Consider the following 17,663-nt stretch of genomic DNA (forward strand, 5'->3'; position numbering starts at 1 on the left):
TTGTGAAGAGGTACAGGACACTGGGTAAAAGTGTGTGTGTGTGTGTGTGTGTGTGTGTGACTGAAATTCAGAGGCATTCTACCTGTACACTATACCCCCAGCCTGTTTTATGTTTTGTTTTGAAACAGGGTCTTGCTAGGTTGCTGAGAGCCCCACCACATTGCTGAGGTGGTTCTGAACCTGAGATCCTCATGTCTCAGCCTCCCAACTACTGGGATTGCAAGCATGTGCCGCCACGCCAAGCATGAATGTGGACATTTTAACATAGCATCAGTAAAAATAAAATGGGAACCTGATACATAAAAGAGAAAAAACACTGCCACTTTTTTTGATAGCTTCTAAAATATTAAGCAGCCAATAATAAAATAGGCTTGTTCATTTTCTTCCTGTCCTGAAAACAGGGGGCTATGCCTTACTTCTAACTTCATTACTGCCTCTGCAGAGTCCTGGAACAGCTGAATCAGTTTCCCATATCATTACTCTTTTGCACAGACAAGCATGTTGCTAAGTATAATTTAGAAAATAATATAAAAATTAAAAATTTTAAAATAGAGCTGGGGGCTCTAATAAAGTCTGTAATAAAGAATATATGAATAGTCTGTTTATGCATAAAAGACACAAAGTCTTCTATTTTATATTAAACAAAAAAGGTATTCATCCCAAACCCACAGAGTTCTTAGAGGTAACTTTGCTATTCCAATGGTAACAGTAGTTTATGTTGACAGAGTTGGACCACACCAGGCACCTTATTAAGATTTGGTATAGCCAGGCGTGGTGGCGCACGCTTGTAATCCCAGCATTCGGGAGGCTGAGACCTGGAGGATCGCGGTTCACGGACAGCCTCAGCTACTTAGTGAGGCCCTCTGCAACTCAGTGAGACCGGGTTTTAAAATAAAGAATAAAAAATAGGGCAGGGGTGTAGCTCGGAGGTCAAATGCCCCTGGGTTCCATCCCCAGACCCGCAAAAAAAAAAAAAAAAAAAAAAAAAAAGATTTGGTATATGTGTTGAGCTGGGCATGGAGATGCAAGCCTACAGCATCCCAGTTACTTGGGAGGCTGAGGCAGGAGGGTCACTTGAGCCTGGGAGTTAGAGGCCAGCTTAGGCAGCATAGTGATAGTCTGCCTTAAACAAAACAAAACAAACAAAAACATTTATGCATTATCTCATTTATTTCTCACCCAAAAAACTATGTGCTGTCATTGTTATAATTATCATTCTTATTTTATAGATTAGAAAGCAGATACTTAAAAATACTAAAAACTTGTTAAAGGACACACAACTTAAAAGTGGCAGAGTAGAATCTCAACCCTTGCCGGGCGTGGTGGTACACGCTTGTCATCCCCACGCTTGGGAGGCAGAGACAGGAGGATCGTGCAGGTTCAGCTTAAGAGACCCTGTTTCCAAAAAAAAAAAAAAAAAAAAAAGTATAAAAATAGGTATGGGAGTGTAGCCCAAAGGTAGAAGGGTTTCCAGGAACCCCAGTGCCACAAAAAAAAGGAAAAAAAAAAAAAAAAGAATCTCAACCCTTTCATTAAACTTCTCACATACTTATTGCCTATAGATGCATATTTTCAATCTCTGTAGCTGAAAGTCTAAAACACAAAAGGTCAGTCAAATGGATCCTATCCACGCAAAATGTGTGACAATTTCTGCTGAAATTTATCTTACTCTATGAAAAAATATATATCTAGACAAACAGCATATACCAGATAATTTCCCTGAGTAGATTAAACTGTTTTAAATCATTCTCAAATATGATTAAACTATTGTAGGTTAAACTGTTTTAAACCATTTTCAAATATGTTTAATCATAAATTAAATAATGACTATATGAGTTACACATTCATTAAAGCAAGTTGCCTAGTTATAAAAAGTTTAGTTATAAAATGTCCTAAAAAAAACCCTGAAATTATAAATTCCATAATATTCCACAATTAATATTTTGATCATTGAGACTGGCCCTTTCCTAGGTCATTAAAATGTTTCTAAGAGCAGGGCGTGGTGGTGCACACTTGTAATCCCAGCACTTGGGAGGCTAAGACAGGAGGATCACACAGGTTCAAAGCCAGCCTCGGCTACTTAGTGAGGCTCTCAGCAACTTAGTGAGACCCTATTTCTAAATAAAGTATAAAATAGGTCTGGGAGTATGGCCCAGAGGTAGAAAGCCCCTGGGTTCCACCCCCAGTACCACCAAAAAAAAAAAAAAAAAAAAAAAAAACCACCTATTTCTAAGATACAGAGAGAGCAGAAGACACAACAGAGCTCCTTCATGCTTCTCGCCTGGTGAATGGAGAGCAGTGGTGGTGTCATCTTGCCGAGCCCACATGGGGCTGTAGCTGCCCGAACTGGGGCAATCAGAACAACTCCAGCAAAACAGCAGCAGACTGCAGGCTCTAAAATAAACATCATAGTCTCTGGCCCTACAGAGTTTGGGCTTGGAGAGCACAACAACCTGCAGCCAATCAGAAACTTTTGTTTGCCTGGCCTTAGAACTATATCTAGTTATTGAGGCTTTGGGGAACAAACTCAAATGTTTGATTATGTAAGACAAATTTGTAAAGGCAAATATATACCCTCAGCATAGACCTTATTTAAAAAGAATAAAAAATAGACACAGAACTCTCACACAAAGAGGAAGAGGATCCCAAAACAACAGAAACACAAACCTGAGAGCTCTGAGAACATGAGAATGAAGAACAGCAAGGAAACAATAAACTTCTACAACTCAACAATAAGGAAGATCACCAATACCGACCTGCAGAAAATGCCAGAAGGAGAATTCCAAATTTTGAATAATCAAAGGTCTCAAATATAAAATCAGAGAAAATGAAAGAACATATGAAAAGAGAAATTGAGGTCCTATCTAAGAACCAAAAAGAGGCTTTGAGAGAAAAGAAGGAGTCAATAAATAAAGACTGAAATAAAAATCACCTCTGGCAGACTATACCACATGGGAAACAGAGTATCACTCTTGGAAGACAGTTCATTGAAAATTGAAAACACACTCAACAATATAAAGAAAACAATACAGCAACATGACCTGAAAATCCAAGAAATATGGGAAATGAAATGACCTAACTTACAGATAACAGGCATTGAAGACAGTCTAGAAGCACAAACCAAGAGTATCATAACCCTCTTCAGAGAAATAATACCAGAGAACTTCCCAAACACAGACAAAAAGACTCGGGCACCCATGTACAGGAGACATTCAGAACACCAAGACAAGACCAAAGAAGGACTTCCCCACACCACATAATAATCTAAATGAATAACATAGAGGCCAAGGAAAGAATCTTAAAATCAGCAAGAACAAAAGAATAGGTAACACACAGTGGCAAAATAATAAGAATCTCTCCAGACTTCTCAACCCAAGTCATGAACGCCAGGAGGAGCTGGTATGATGTACTCCAGACACAGGAAGAAAGCAACTTCCAACCAAGACTGCTACATCCAGCAAAGATGTCATTCAAAATTAATAGAAAAATAAAAATCTTTCAAGACAAGTAGAAACTAAAAGAATTCATGACAACCAAGCCAGCACTAGAGAAAATACTTAAATAAAACACAAAGAAGAAAAAAGAAGCAAATACGAGAACCAGAGGAGCCGTGAACTCCACCAGATGGGCAACTAAGCAAAGTTGAAATAACATTACATCAAAGAGAAAATAGAACTCAAAATGACAGGGGAAAAAATCATATCTCAATAATAACACTGAATGCCAGAGGTCTTAACTCCCCAATTAAAGGGCACAGACTGGCAATGTGTTAAAAAAAAAAACAACATAATCCAACTATCTGCTGCTTGCAAGAAACTTGCCTTACAGCCAACGGTATCCATACACTAAAAATGAAAGGATATGCACTACACAAATGGAGACCGAAAACAAGCAGGGATAGCAACGCTCAGACTCAACAAAGCTTACTTTAAACTAAAACATATCAGAAGAGACAAAGCAGACCACTTCTTATTAATAAAAAGAACAACCCAAAAAGAAGACATAATGATAGTAAACATTTATGTTACAAATGTGGGTGCACCCATTTTTATACAACAAACTCTTTGAGACATCAGGTCTCAAAGAGACCCAAATACAATAATACTGGGAGACTTTTTTTTTTTTTTTTTTTTTGGTGGTACTGGGGGTGGAACTCAGAGGCTTTCAACCTCCGGGCTATACTCCCAGACCTATTTTTATATTTTATTTGGAAACAGGGTCTCACTAAATTGCCAAGAGCCTCACTAAGTAGCTGAGGCTGGCTTCGAACCTGTGTGATCCTCCTATCTCAGCCTGCCAAGAGCTGGGATTCTAAGTGTGCACCACCACGCCCAGCAATACTGGGAGACTTTTAACAAACCACTCACACCACTAGATTAATCTTCCAAGCAAAAGATGAGTAAAGACTCTTCAGACCTAAAGAACACAAACCAAATGGATCTAATAGACACAGAAATTTCCATCAGCAACAACTGAATACATATTCTTCTCAGCTGCTCATAGAACCTTCTCCAAAACAGACCACATTCTGGGCCACAAGCAAGTACCAGCAAATTAAAAAAATGTAATATAGTTCCTGCATCTTCTCAGATCACAACAGAATTAAAGGAGAAATCAACAACAGGAAGACAAAAAGAAACTACATAAATACATGGAGACTTAATGATAAACTCTTGAATGAGAGCTGGATCAGAGAAAAAATTTTTAAAATTCCTAGAATTAAATGAAAATAGAAGCTGAGTGTGGTGGCACATGCTTGTAATCCCAGCATTTGGGAGGCTGAGATGGGAGGATCCGGGTTCACAGCCAGCCTCAGCTAGCATTTTAAAGAGAAAAATTTATAGCACTGAGTGCCCACATTAAAAAAAAAAAAAACAGAAAGTCACCAAATAAACAAACCAATGACACACCTCGAGGATCTAGGATCAGCAAAACAAAAAGCTGGTTCTTTGAAAAGATTGACAAGATTGACAAACCCTTAGCCAACCTAACCAAAAGAAAGAGAGAATATTCCAATAAACCGTTAAACATGGAAGAAATCAACAGACTTCTAGACACATACATCCTACCTAAACTGAACCAAGAAGATATAGAAAACCTAAACCGACCAATATCAAGCAGAGACAGAAACACCAATAAAAAGCATTCCATCAAAGAAAAGCCCAGGTCCAGATGGAGTCCCAGACGAATTCTACAAACCTCTATAGAATAACTAAACCCAATACTTCACAAGTTACTCCATGAAACCAAGAGAGATGAAATCTTCCAAACTCCATGAGGCCAGTATCACCTTAATACTAAAACCAAATAAAGACCCCTCAAGAAAAGAAAATTACAGACTAGTATCACTGAGAAACATAGATGCAAAAGTTCTACACAAAATACTAGCCATATACAATCAAACTCACATCAAGAAAACTGTACACCATAACCAAGTTGGTTTCATCCCAGGAATGCAAGGCTGGAATGAGATTCTCCCTCACTGGGTTTATAAACTACCTGCGTGATAGTAATAGTAGTAGTAGTAATAATCATAGTTGTAGTAAAAACAGGAGCCACCCATCTGCCTATGCCTACCTTGGGCCAGGCACTACGTGAACGGCTGCATTCCATCCTCTTCTCAGAATGCACACTCGGTGCAGCGAGGACTTTGTCTTTTATTCCCACGTCTGCCATATGAGTTGCTCAATGAATATTTGTCAACTAAATGGTTAGTGATGTTTGTATAATTTTTGTGCCAGGTTAGCAATGAGGCATGAATCTTAGAGGGACTAAAGCACTTTCCCAGGGGCAGACTTTTATTAATGGGATGAAACTCAAATCCATGTGGGGTGATTGTTGTCATTTTGACAGTGGTGACATACTAACCTAACTGCAGCCAGACATAGGCAGTTTTTCAATATTAGCTATTATTGTAGTAGGTCAGGTTGGCAAACTTTTTTGTAAAAGGCCAGATAGTAAATATTTTAGACTTTGAAGGCCAAATGCTCTGTGTCTCCATGGGAAGAATCTTATTTGTAATTAATGAGATGTCGTTTGATTTATTTTCTTTTCTGTTCTTGTGTTTCTTTTGTGTGTGTACATGTGGAAGGAGAGTACCAGGGATTAAACCCAGGACCAATCTACCCCTGAGATACACTCCCAGCCCTATTTTCCTTTTTGTTTTGAAACAAGGTCTCACTAAATTGCAAAGAACCTCACTAAACTGCTCCTGCTGGTTTGGAACCTGTGATCCTCCCGTCTCAGCTTCCCAAGTACTGGGATTACAGGCATGCAATCCCATGTAATCACACCCAGCTTTGATTTTTTTTTTTTTTTCCTGTACTGCGGATAGAACTCGGGCATTCTACCTCTGAGCGACACACCCAGCCCTACTCTTTATTCTTTGTTTTGAAACAGGGTCTCATTGAATTTCAAAGGGCCTAACGATGTAATAGCTGAAGCTGTCCTTAAACAGTGATCCTCCAGTCTCAGCCTCCCAAACGCTGGGATTACAAGAGTGTGCCACCATGCCCGGCTGATTATTTTTTTTTTTTTAAGAAAGTCTTTTTTGGAGGAAGGGCAAAGGGGAAACGGGTGAGGAGGAAGGGAGCCAAGTACTGTATGAATATATGCCATTGTCAATATGATCCCCATTATGATGTAAGACTACAGTGCATCAATAAAAAGTTTAAAAAGTCTTTGACTTCCTGAAACTAATGAAGCACAAAAACACTTCAAAAATTTATTTATCTATTCTGACAAAATGATGTGTGTTGAAGTCCCACAAATAATTATTAAAGCCTAAAACAATTATTAAAATGATACATCGCAGCCGGGTACAATGCCACACAACTATAATCCCAGTACTTGGGAGGCTGAGACAGGAGGATTCCGAGTTCAAGGCCAGCCTTGGCGACCTCAGTATACCCTGTTTCAAAATAATAAAAAGGGCTGGGGGTCCCATCAGTGATAGAACTCACCTGGGTTCAATTCCCAGGAACACACACAATAACAACAACAAACACACACACACATACTCACACACACAAGAGATCTGTGATACCAAATGAAATGTCATATAATAAGCCCGTAGTGAACAAAAGAGCTTGTTACAAAAATCTGATATATTGCCTAGTGTAATATAACTCAGCGCAAGGCCCTGAGTTTGATCCCCAGTGCTGGGTGGGGGGGGTTCTGTTATATAGTTGGGGCTTTAATTTTGTTACTACTGTTAAAACTACCTAGTTTTAAACACACAAATTCAATGACATAAGTATATGCTCTCAGTTGAGGGGAGCAGGGAGAAGGATACGTAAGATGGGCAATTACATGCCAAGATCCCCTGCTCCGGGCAGTGCAAGGGAAGGTGAGTCTGAACCTCCCCTGCTCAGCCTCAGTTTCCACGGGCCTCAGAAAGGGTGTATAATGACGCGTGTTTGTCTTTCTTCAAAAGCACATGCCCTAAACAAAAGTCAAGGCTCATCTGACACTCAATTTAAGAAAAAGTAACCACTTTAACCACAAAAGAAAAAAAAAATAACTGGCCATGTTGAACTTATTGATAGAACTCTATGTTGGTCTCTATCATGGTATCTATACTCAGGAAACTGCAATTTTTTTTTTTTTAAATGGGTCTGGGGATGGAACCCAGGGGCATTCTACCTCCAAGCTCCACTCCCTGCCCTATTTTTTATTTTGAAACAGGGTCTCACTAAGTTGCGGAAGGCCTACGTAGCTGAGATTGTCCTTGTACCACGATTCTCCAGTCTCAGCCTCCTGAATGCAACTACAAGGATTTGGTACTAATGCTTCAGAAGCAATGTGTCTTGCGTTTTGATTGCTTTAGAAAATTATACTCATGTCACATTTTTCTATAAAGTTTGTTTACAGAATTTTAAAATCCTCAATACTTGGAGCCATAGCATAGGGTATACACAGTTCTTTTGGGGAAAAAAATAATAAATCATAAGCCAGATGTAGTGGTATACACTTGTAATCCCAGTACTTGGGAGGATGAGACAGGAGGATCACAGGTTCGTGGCCAGCCTCGGCAAGTTATTGAGACCCTCTACAACAGAGGGAGACCCTGTTTCAAAATAAAAAATAAAGTAAAATAAAATAGATCCAGAGATCTAGTTCAGAGGTAGAATGCCCCTGGGTTCAATCCCCAGTATATATAAAAAAAAACTCATCATCATCATCATAAAACTAGGTAGCCCCCCTCTCAGAAGGCTGAAACAGATCTCTTGAGCCCAGAAGTTCCACACCAGCCCGGGCAGCACAAGACACTGTCTCAAAGAAAAAAAGAGAAGACATCTAAGCAACATGCCAACCTGCTTATGATGTGTCAAGTGACAAAGTAAAATACCAAATTTTATTTATAGTGCAGTAAAAAGTTCTGAGCCGTCACATGTGTGTATCAACAAAGACGAGAAGTCTGAAGACGAAAATACATTTGCAGGTGGCGTGGTGGTGCACAACTGCACTCCCGGCCATGTGGAAAACGAAGGTGGGAAGATGGCGAGTTCCAGGCGTGGTGGTGCACGACTGCACTCCCGGCCATGTGGAAAACGAAGGTGGGAAGATGGCGAGTTCCAGGCCAGCCTAAGCAATTTAGCAAGACCATGTCTCAAAATAAAATCTAAAAGGGGTGGGAGGTATAGCTCAGAGGTGCTTGCCTAGAATGTGCAAGGCCTTGGGTTCAATCCCCAGTGCTGGGGAATAAAAGACAAAGGAAAAATAAATAAACATGGTAAGGTGTGAGTCTTTCCCCTCAAGTTTTAATGTGGCTCTGTGTTGCTTGGCAATTTTTAGAAAACTGGATACATTTTATGTTTGTACTTGAAATAGCTTTTAAATATTTAACTATGTGTGCCTTGAGGGAGGCAAAACAGACACACAGATCCTTGGCCAATGTATACTGACTGAACATTTTGGGGGGCAACATGGCAACAGCTACTGAGAATGTAAATGTATACTAGTCACAGCCCTGTGGGATCTGTGATGTACTTACTTGTTTAAGAGAAAGGAGAGGAGACAAGAGGAGAGGAAAAGGAGGGCAGAGAAAAGCCAGGAAGGGGAGGAAATTCATTATGAAGCTGCTCAAATAACATACATGTGTGCAATAAAATAGTTTAGTTCACAGGTATTATAAAGAAAGATGGGGTAATGCCGGCAAATCCAACTTAGGTCATCCTGGAGACATCTCTTCAAAAGGCGAGAAGAGAAACGAGTTGCCCATGGCAGCTCCGGCGTCTTCACCCGGCTGCACGCTTCCCAGGGAACTGCCCCCCACAAACTCAACACTCCCTAAGGAAGAAGCGCCTGGGGAGCTGCTCCCGCCTGCGGCAACAGGCAGCTGCAGCCATCGACTAGCGACACCGGGGATAAACACACAGCCCTAGAAATTTCTAGAACCTGGTAAGACAGAGTGAGCACATACCTTACCCACCGAACACAACTAGAAACCTGCCCGTAATGCGGGATGGAGCAGAGATCTGTAAAAAGGTGAGCGTGAGCAGGTGGGTTAAGGAAAAACGCAGAATACAAAGGACCACGGAGCAGGCGGTAAGGTTACGGCTTTCCTTCCTTGGATCCACAGGTCTGAACTCAGCACAGCCAGAACCCTCAAACCAAGCACAGTGGTGCACACTGGAAACCCAGGGGAACCCTCTGCCCTGCTGGAGAGGAGAGAGAGGACTACAGCACAGAGCACGGCCACGGGCACCCTCACAGAGAAGGGGCGGTGGCAGGAAGAGCAGCTGGCACTGGAAAGCCTTCAATCCCAGTACTAGAGGGGCTGAGAAAGGAAGATCGCAGGTTCAAGGCCGGCCTCAGCAACTTAGGGAAACCCTCAGCAATGCTCAGCCTCAAAATGAAAATAAAAATAAAATTTAAAAGGCTGGGGGTGTAGTTCAGTGATAAAGTACCCCTAGGTTCAAACACTAATATTAAAAAAGAGAGGAGGGAAAGGAGGAGGGAGGGAGTTGGATATGATGGCACACACCTGTAATTCTAGGACTTGGGAGGCTGAAACAGGAGGATCACAGGTTTGAGGCCAGTGTACGGTAACTTTAGTGAGATCTTGTTTCAGAAATAAAAAGGGCTGGGGATGTAGCTCAGTGGTGGAGTGCCACTGGGTTCAATCCCCAATACCACAAAGGAAAAAAAGAAAAAGAAAGTTAGAGAAATAGCAGTACCCAACTCGAAGACTTACTGTAAAGCTAGAGTGATGGTCAGCGTGGTGCTGGTAAAGGAACAGAAGAGAGCCCCCAAAAACAGACCCAATTAACACTGTCAAGAAGCCAGTCAAGGGAGGGAGATGGCCCCGCCAATAGATGATAAAGCAGGAACTCAACACCACATGCCGAACACAGACCTTCCACCCTTCACAAAAAGTAACTCAAAGCAAGCCACAGGCACAACTTAAAAACATAAAACTATACAACTCCTGCAAGTAACAGGAGAAAATCTAGATGACCTTGGCTACAGTGATGACCTTTTGGAGACAAGACCACTCACACGATCCGTGAAATAGAGTCGATACACCGGACTTCATTAAAACTAAAAAGTTCTAGCGGGGCACAGTGGCACACACCTGTAACCTCAGATAACTGTGACCTCAGATAACTGATGAAACAGCAGGGAACCTAGTCTGGGAAATTCGGCGTCTATCTAAAGTAAAAATGGCTTGGGATATAGCTCAGTGGTAAGGCGCCCTGGGTTCAGTCCCTAGTAAGGGAAGACGAGCTGCCTCAAAAATAAAATTTTTAGCCAGGCGTGGCGGTTCATGCTTGTAATCCCAGTACTAGAGAAGCTGAGACAAGAGGATCACAGGTTCGTGGACAGCCTCAGCTACTTAAGTGAGGCCCTCCGTAACTGAGTGAGACCCTGTTTCAAAATAAAGAATAAAAGATAGGGCTGGGGGTGTAGCTCGGAGGGAGAATGCCCCTGGGTTCAATTGCCGGTACCACCAAAAAATGAAAATAAAAATAGCCAGGCGTGGTGGCGCACGCTTGTAATCCCCACGCTTGGGAGGCTGAGACAGGAGGACCACACAGGTTTGAAGCCAGCCTCAGCTGGCTTAAGAGACCCTGTTTCCAAATGAAATATAAAAAATAGGTCTGGGAGTGTAACCCGGAGGTAGAAGGCCCCTGGGTTCCATCCCCAGTACCACAAAAAAAAAAAAAGAAAAGAAAAGAAAAATGTTAAAGGGGCGGATGAGGCTCAGTGGTGCAGCACTTATCTAGCCTGTGTGAGGCTCTGGGTAAAATCCCAAGTACTAGAGAAGTGTTTTGTTTTGTTTTATTTTAAACTCAACTCTGCAAAAGACTCTGCCCAACATATAAGAAACAGCCGGGCGTGGTGGCACACACATGTACTCCCAGCACTTGGCAGGCTGAGACAGGAAGATCGTGGTTTGTGGACAGCCTCAGCTACTTAACGAGGCCCTCTTCAACTTAGTGAGACCCTGTTTCAAAATAAAGAGTTAAAAATAGAGCTGGAAGCTGGGCGTGGTGGCGCACGCTTGTAATCCCAGCATTCGGGAGGCTGAGACCTGGAGGATGGCAGTCCGTGGACAGCTTCAGCTACTTAATTAGGCCATTTGCAACTCAGTGAGACCGGGTTTCAAAATAAAGAATAAAGAATAGGGTAGGGGGTGTAGCTCGGAGGTCAAATGCCCCTGGGTTCCATCCCCAGACCCGCAAAAAAAAAAAAAAAAAAAAAAAATAGAGCTGGAGGTGTAGCTCAGAGGTAGAATGCCCATGGCTTCAATCCCCAGTACCGCCAAAAACAACACTGAAATTCAAAATAAGAAAACAAAACAACTTGATGAAAAGATGGACAGAAACATATGAAAAGACTTATCACTGCTGGGTGAGGTGGCGCAAGCTCATAATCCCAGTACTTGGGAGGCTGAGACAGGAGGATCACAGTTTGTGGACACCCTCAGCTACTTAGTGAAGCCTTCTACAACTTAGAACTTGTTTTAAAATAAAAAATAAGAAATAGAGCTTGGGGTATAGCTCAGAGGTCGAATGCCCCCAGGGTTTCATCCCCATACTGCAAAAAAAAAAAAAAAATACACATCATCAAAGGAGATATGTAGATGATACACGCACATGAGACACGCTCACCATGTGTCATTAGGGAATTGAGAATCGAAACCATCACACTTATTAAAACAGCCACAACTGAGGACACTGACACCAAATACAGCTGTTTGTTGCTGGTGGAAATGCAAGATGGTACCGCCACTCAGGAAGACACTTCGGTGTTTTATTACATACTAGCCCACTGTCAGTGTGCAATCCGGCAATCAACACTCCTTGGTATTTACAACCAAACAAGGTGAAAACTTATGTCCACACAAAAGCCAGCACAGAGATGTTTATAGCAGCTTTATTCAGAACTGCCATCCCCTGGAAGCAACCAAGATGTCCTTCAGCAGGTGAACAAATAAACATTATTCCGCACTAAAAAGAAATGAATTTATAGAGCCATTAAAAGACAGGCAAGAAATGTGCATATCAGTAAGTGAAAGCCAATCTGAAAGGCTAAGCTCTGCGTAGCCTGACTATACGACATTCTGGATAAGGGAAACTCTGGAGACGAGGTGAGTGGTATAGGGAGTAGGGATGAATCAGCAGATCACAGAGGATTCGCAGACGGTGAAACTACTCGTTGCACAATCTTACAGCGCAGGTACATGTCATTATACAGTTTGTGCAGACTCATGGAACCTACAGACTGAGCCCTAATAGAAACCGTGGATTTTGAGTGATGATGTGTCGAAGCAGGTTCACCAAGGGGATGATGATAACTGGGATGCTGTGTGGGTAAGAGACAAAAGCATGTAGAAAGAAACGTACACAAGAAACTGTTAACAGAGCTCTCTTCCTCACTACAAGATGGCAGTCTCTCCTGGCTGAAGCCTATGCGGAGGCCCCCGAGATGTCTCAAAGACACGCACCCTCTCTGATCTGTCCCTGCCCTCACTGTTTCCAGGATAATAATAAGGGTCAAGTCTTAGCACTGCTGGAATAAGAAGATACCATCCCTGTCCTGGGTGGAAAGGACTGATTCGCTGACCCAGCTGCTGGCCCTGAGGATGTGAACTGGAGGACCTGGGATAGCGTAACTGGCTGTTGATGATGCTGAACATGGGGCTGAAAGTTTATCGACTGGGGCACTCTCTGATCACTCAGGATTCAGTGTTCCAAAAAGGGCACCTGGAGCCAGTTCTAGTATGCTGTTGGAATAACTCATTTAAGCCTGAAATAAATTTTATAAGTGATGGCCTATAGAAAATAAACTGGAGGTCCTAGGACTGCACACAGTGAGATTCTTTTTCTTTTTTTTTTTTCTGAGAGCTTAGAGGAAAAGAATTTTATTATTTTGCCTAAGTATGAAAACTTCTTAGCCATGAATACAGCTCTTATTAACAATAATACAGGCTCAATCCTCATCATTTTACATTTTTGAAATTAATACCAAAGCAATTTTTCAAGACCCCTTCTATTAACTTCCTGAATCTCGTCAGGACAAAGGGAATGGGGACAAAGAAAGTCAATCGAGCTATTTCCATGCTGAGAGGGGTCGAAATGGGGCCCCGGCCTTGAGGGTGTGAGGAAGTCACTTGTGAGGGTTAGACCAGCCGATGTTTGAGGTGTCCACAGCTGTCCAAGGGGCTCCGTCAGCTGTGCACAGTGGATTCTAAGGAAGGAGTCACGAGGTGCTCCCCCAGGCCCCCAGCCTTCACCAACCCCATGCACCCTGGACTAACAGCAGGGTTAGCCTTTTAACCTGAGGGCTTTCTCTAGTCCCTGGGTCCACCGCTCCCTGCCTAGCAGGCCTGCGACGCTAATGTTTACCACCCCCTGACAGTCTTAACCAGTGGTTGGTGTAGATGGCCTACAATACCACGGCCGCCTCTCCCCTCTAAGGCACGTGCTGTACACTGGCTCCGGAGCTCCCCAGCAGGCATAGCTCCACGTGTCCACACTGCTACCGTGCCTGACAAAAAAGCCCTGTCGACTCTCTTCCCTTTCCCATCTCACTCCGTGCTCCTTTGTCAGTCTTTCCTTCTGTATGCATTCTAAAACAAAATACTTGCACTCAAATCCTTGTCTAAAAGTCTACGGAAGGAATTAAGACATCAAATCATTTCATTTCAACCAAGTTTATAATGAAGATTACATAAAATCCACGTCTATGGGGTACACATAAGATTGCTATAAATGATGTCCCTAGCTATTTCTTTATGTGTATTAATAACTGTGTCTTTGCAATTGTGCTTCCAGGAGTTCCATACCTAGCAGGACCTCATCTACTACCACGGCCGAGTATACGCCTTGTCCTGTCATTCTGACATGCCTTTGAAGGTGCAGAATATAAGCCTGCCTCTCTTCTTCCTGCCTGGCACCTGGCCTTTCTTGGCTGCTCAATCTGGAGAAAGCCAGTGGCTGCCCAGCATTCCCTTCACACGCTAACTCTAACTCAAACCCTGCCATTTCCTTCCTCACAATCACTCTCATATCCACCCTTTTTTCCCACTTCAACTGCCAAAATCTTCATCCACATTAATGAACAAATAAAATTCTATGACCCCCTGATCTCAGGACTCTCCACCCCTTTTCCTGTAGTTCATCCTGCGGAATACAAAGAAATGCACCCACTGGTATATTTACTCAAACATGTCTGACTTTCAGGGGACCCTATTCCCCTTCTCAGGTAGAAATTTCTTTCCAGCCAATTTAGAGGTTGAGAGAACAGAGTTCACCTCAAGCGTGAAGCCCAGAATCCCAGCTCTGAGAACATCAGGGTCTTAAATCTCAAAGAGGCTGAAACTGGAAGTTCTAGCAGGGCTTGTTCATGTCATAAGCCCAAAGCCAGATGGAATTGTGAGTTTTTAGATATAATATCTAAAGCAACACTCCATGAAATAAAAAAAACTGGTAAACTGTATTTTATCAAAATTAATTGCTTGCCAAGTATAGTGGCACACGCCTATAATCCCAGCACTTGGGAGACTAAGACAGGAGGACTTCAGGTTCAAGGCCAGCCTCAGCAACTTAGTGAGACCCTGTTTCAAAATAAAACATAAAACAGAACTGGAGGTAGAACTTAGAGGTAGAACACCCTGGGTTGAATCCCCACTACCACACACACACAAAAAAAACTGCTCTTGCAAAAGACACTTTTTGTGCATGTGGTACTGGAGATTTAACCCAGGGATATTCTACCTCCACACAACATCCATACCCCTATTTTATTTTTTGTTTTGAAACATGGCCTTACTAGGTTGCTGAGAGTCTCACTAAATTGCTGAGGCTATCCTCAAACTTGCAACCCTCCTGTCTCAGCTTCCCAAGTACTGGGATTACAGGCATATACCACCATGCCTGGCTATAAAAGATAACTTTTTTCTTTTTTTGGTACTGGGGACTGAATCCAGAAGCATTCTATCTCTGAGCTATACCTCCAGCCCTTTTATTTTTTGTTTTGAAAAAGGGTTTTGCTTGCTTGCCGAGAGTCTCACTAAGTTGCTAGGGCTGTCCTGGAATCCATGATCCTCCTGTCTCAATCTACCAACACACTTTTAAGAAAATTAGCGGGGAGTGATGGCACATGGCTCCCAGTATTTGGGAAGCTAAAACAAGAGGCTCAAAACTAGCCTCAGCAATTTAGCAAGATCCTGTTTCAAAATAAAAATTAAAGGCTGTGTGTGGTGGCACATTCTTATAATCCCAGTGGTTGGAAGGCTGAGACAGGAGGATTACAGGATCAAGGACAGCCTTAGCAGTTTAGCATGAACCTGTTTCAAAATAAACAGTGCTGGGCAAGCCAGGCAAAGTGGCACACAGCTACAATCCCAGCACTTGGGAGGCTGAGACAGGAGCCTCCCTGAAAAGGTTCAAGGCTGACCTCAGCAACCAGGCAAGACCCCATGTCAGAATAAAAAATATAAAGAACAGGGGGTTTTCCTTGGAGGTAGAATGCTCCTGGGTTCAATATCTAGTACCAAAATATTAGTAAGTAAAATATGGCTAGGGGTATAGCTCACTGGTAGGAGTACACCTAGGTTTAATCCCCAACGCCACATGTGCACGTGTGCACACACACAAAACAGCAGATCGGTCTAGGGGGTAGCTCGGTGTAGAATGCCTGCCTAGCACGCACCCCTGGGTACAGCCCACATTAGCGACATATATATATATATATACACAAATTAAATCCATGAATTTATTAAAACTTACTACAAAGCCACAGTAATAAAGATAGCATAATATTGGCACAAGGACAGCCATATGAATCAATGGAACAGGCTGAGAGTCCAGAAAAAAAATCTTTATGCACTTATGGCCAACTGATTTTCAGCAAATATGTACAGACAATCCAATAGAGAAATGACAGTCTTCTCAACACATGCAAAATGTGGTATATACATGCACAGTGGAGTATATTCAGCTATAAAAAGAGTAAAAATATAACTTTTTTGTGTGGAACTGGGGATTGAACCCAGGATCATTCTATTTTTTTTGTGGGTTTGGGGATGGAACCCAGGGGCATTTGACCTCCGAGCTACACCCCCTGCCCAATTTTTATTCTTTTTGTTTTGAAACAGGGTCTCACTAAGTTGCAGAGGGCCTCACGAAGTAGCTGAGGCTGTCCGTGAACGGCGATCCTCTGGTCTCAGCCTCCCGGATGCTGGGATTACAAGCGTGCACAACCACGCCCGGCTGAGCTCTTCTTTTTTAGTCTTTACTTTGAAACAGGGTCTCAGTAAGTTGTGGAGTGCCTCACTAAGTAGCTGAGGCTGGCCATGAACCACGATCCTCCTGTCTCCGCCTCCCAAGTACTAGAATTACAAGCATGTGCCACCATGCCTGGATAAAAGGAGTAAAATATTGTGTGCTAAAACATGGATAAACCATGAAAACATGATGATAAATGAAAGAAGTCAGTCACAAAAGGCCAATACTGTATGAGTCTGTTTATATGAAATATCCAAAATAGGTAAATCTATAGCAACATAAAATGAGTCAATGATTCCAGGGATCGGTGGGAAACAGAACCGGGAGTTACTACCAATGGGTACAGAGTCCTTTCGTGGGGGTGATAAAAATATTCTGGAATTAGTTGTAGTGGTTCACGATTCTAGCAATGTATATTAAACATCAATGACTGCAGGGTGAATTAGAAGATATGCAAATTATAACTTAAATAAATAAACAAACAGGAAAAGGCATCTTACTATAGATAAGCCTTTGGGAACTATTTTCACCAAATATTATATTGCTGGGATTCATTTTTGAATGAATTGATGAATGCTGTTATTCACTGATTATTACTGCTGTGTGAGTACGTAAACTGTGTGTGTGTAACTAGTAACAGGGATTAAACCCGAGTGTTCTGCCTCTGATCTCTGTCTCCAGGCCTTCTTTAAATTTTTTTTGTTTTGTTTTTGTGGGTCTGGGGATGGAACCCAGGGGCATTTGACCTCCGAACTACACCCAATGGCCTATTTTGTATTCTTTATTTTGAGACAGGGTCTCACTAAGTTGCAGAGGGCCTCACTGTGTAGTAGGAACCGCGCTCCTCCAGTCTCCGCCTCCTGAATGCTGGGATGACAAGTGTGCGCCACCACGCCCGGCTTCTTTAAGTTTTGTCTTGAGGCA

Source organism: Muscardinus avellanarius, assembly GCF_963383645.1.
Source record: "Muscardinus avellanarius genome assembly, chromosome: 15".
In the NCBI taxonomy this organism is placed as follows: Eukaryota; Metazoa; Chordata; class Mammalia; order Rodentia; family Gliridae; genus Muscardinus; species Muscardinus avellanarius.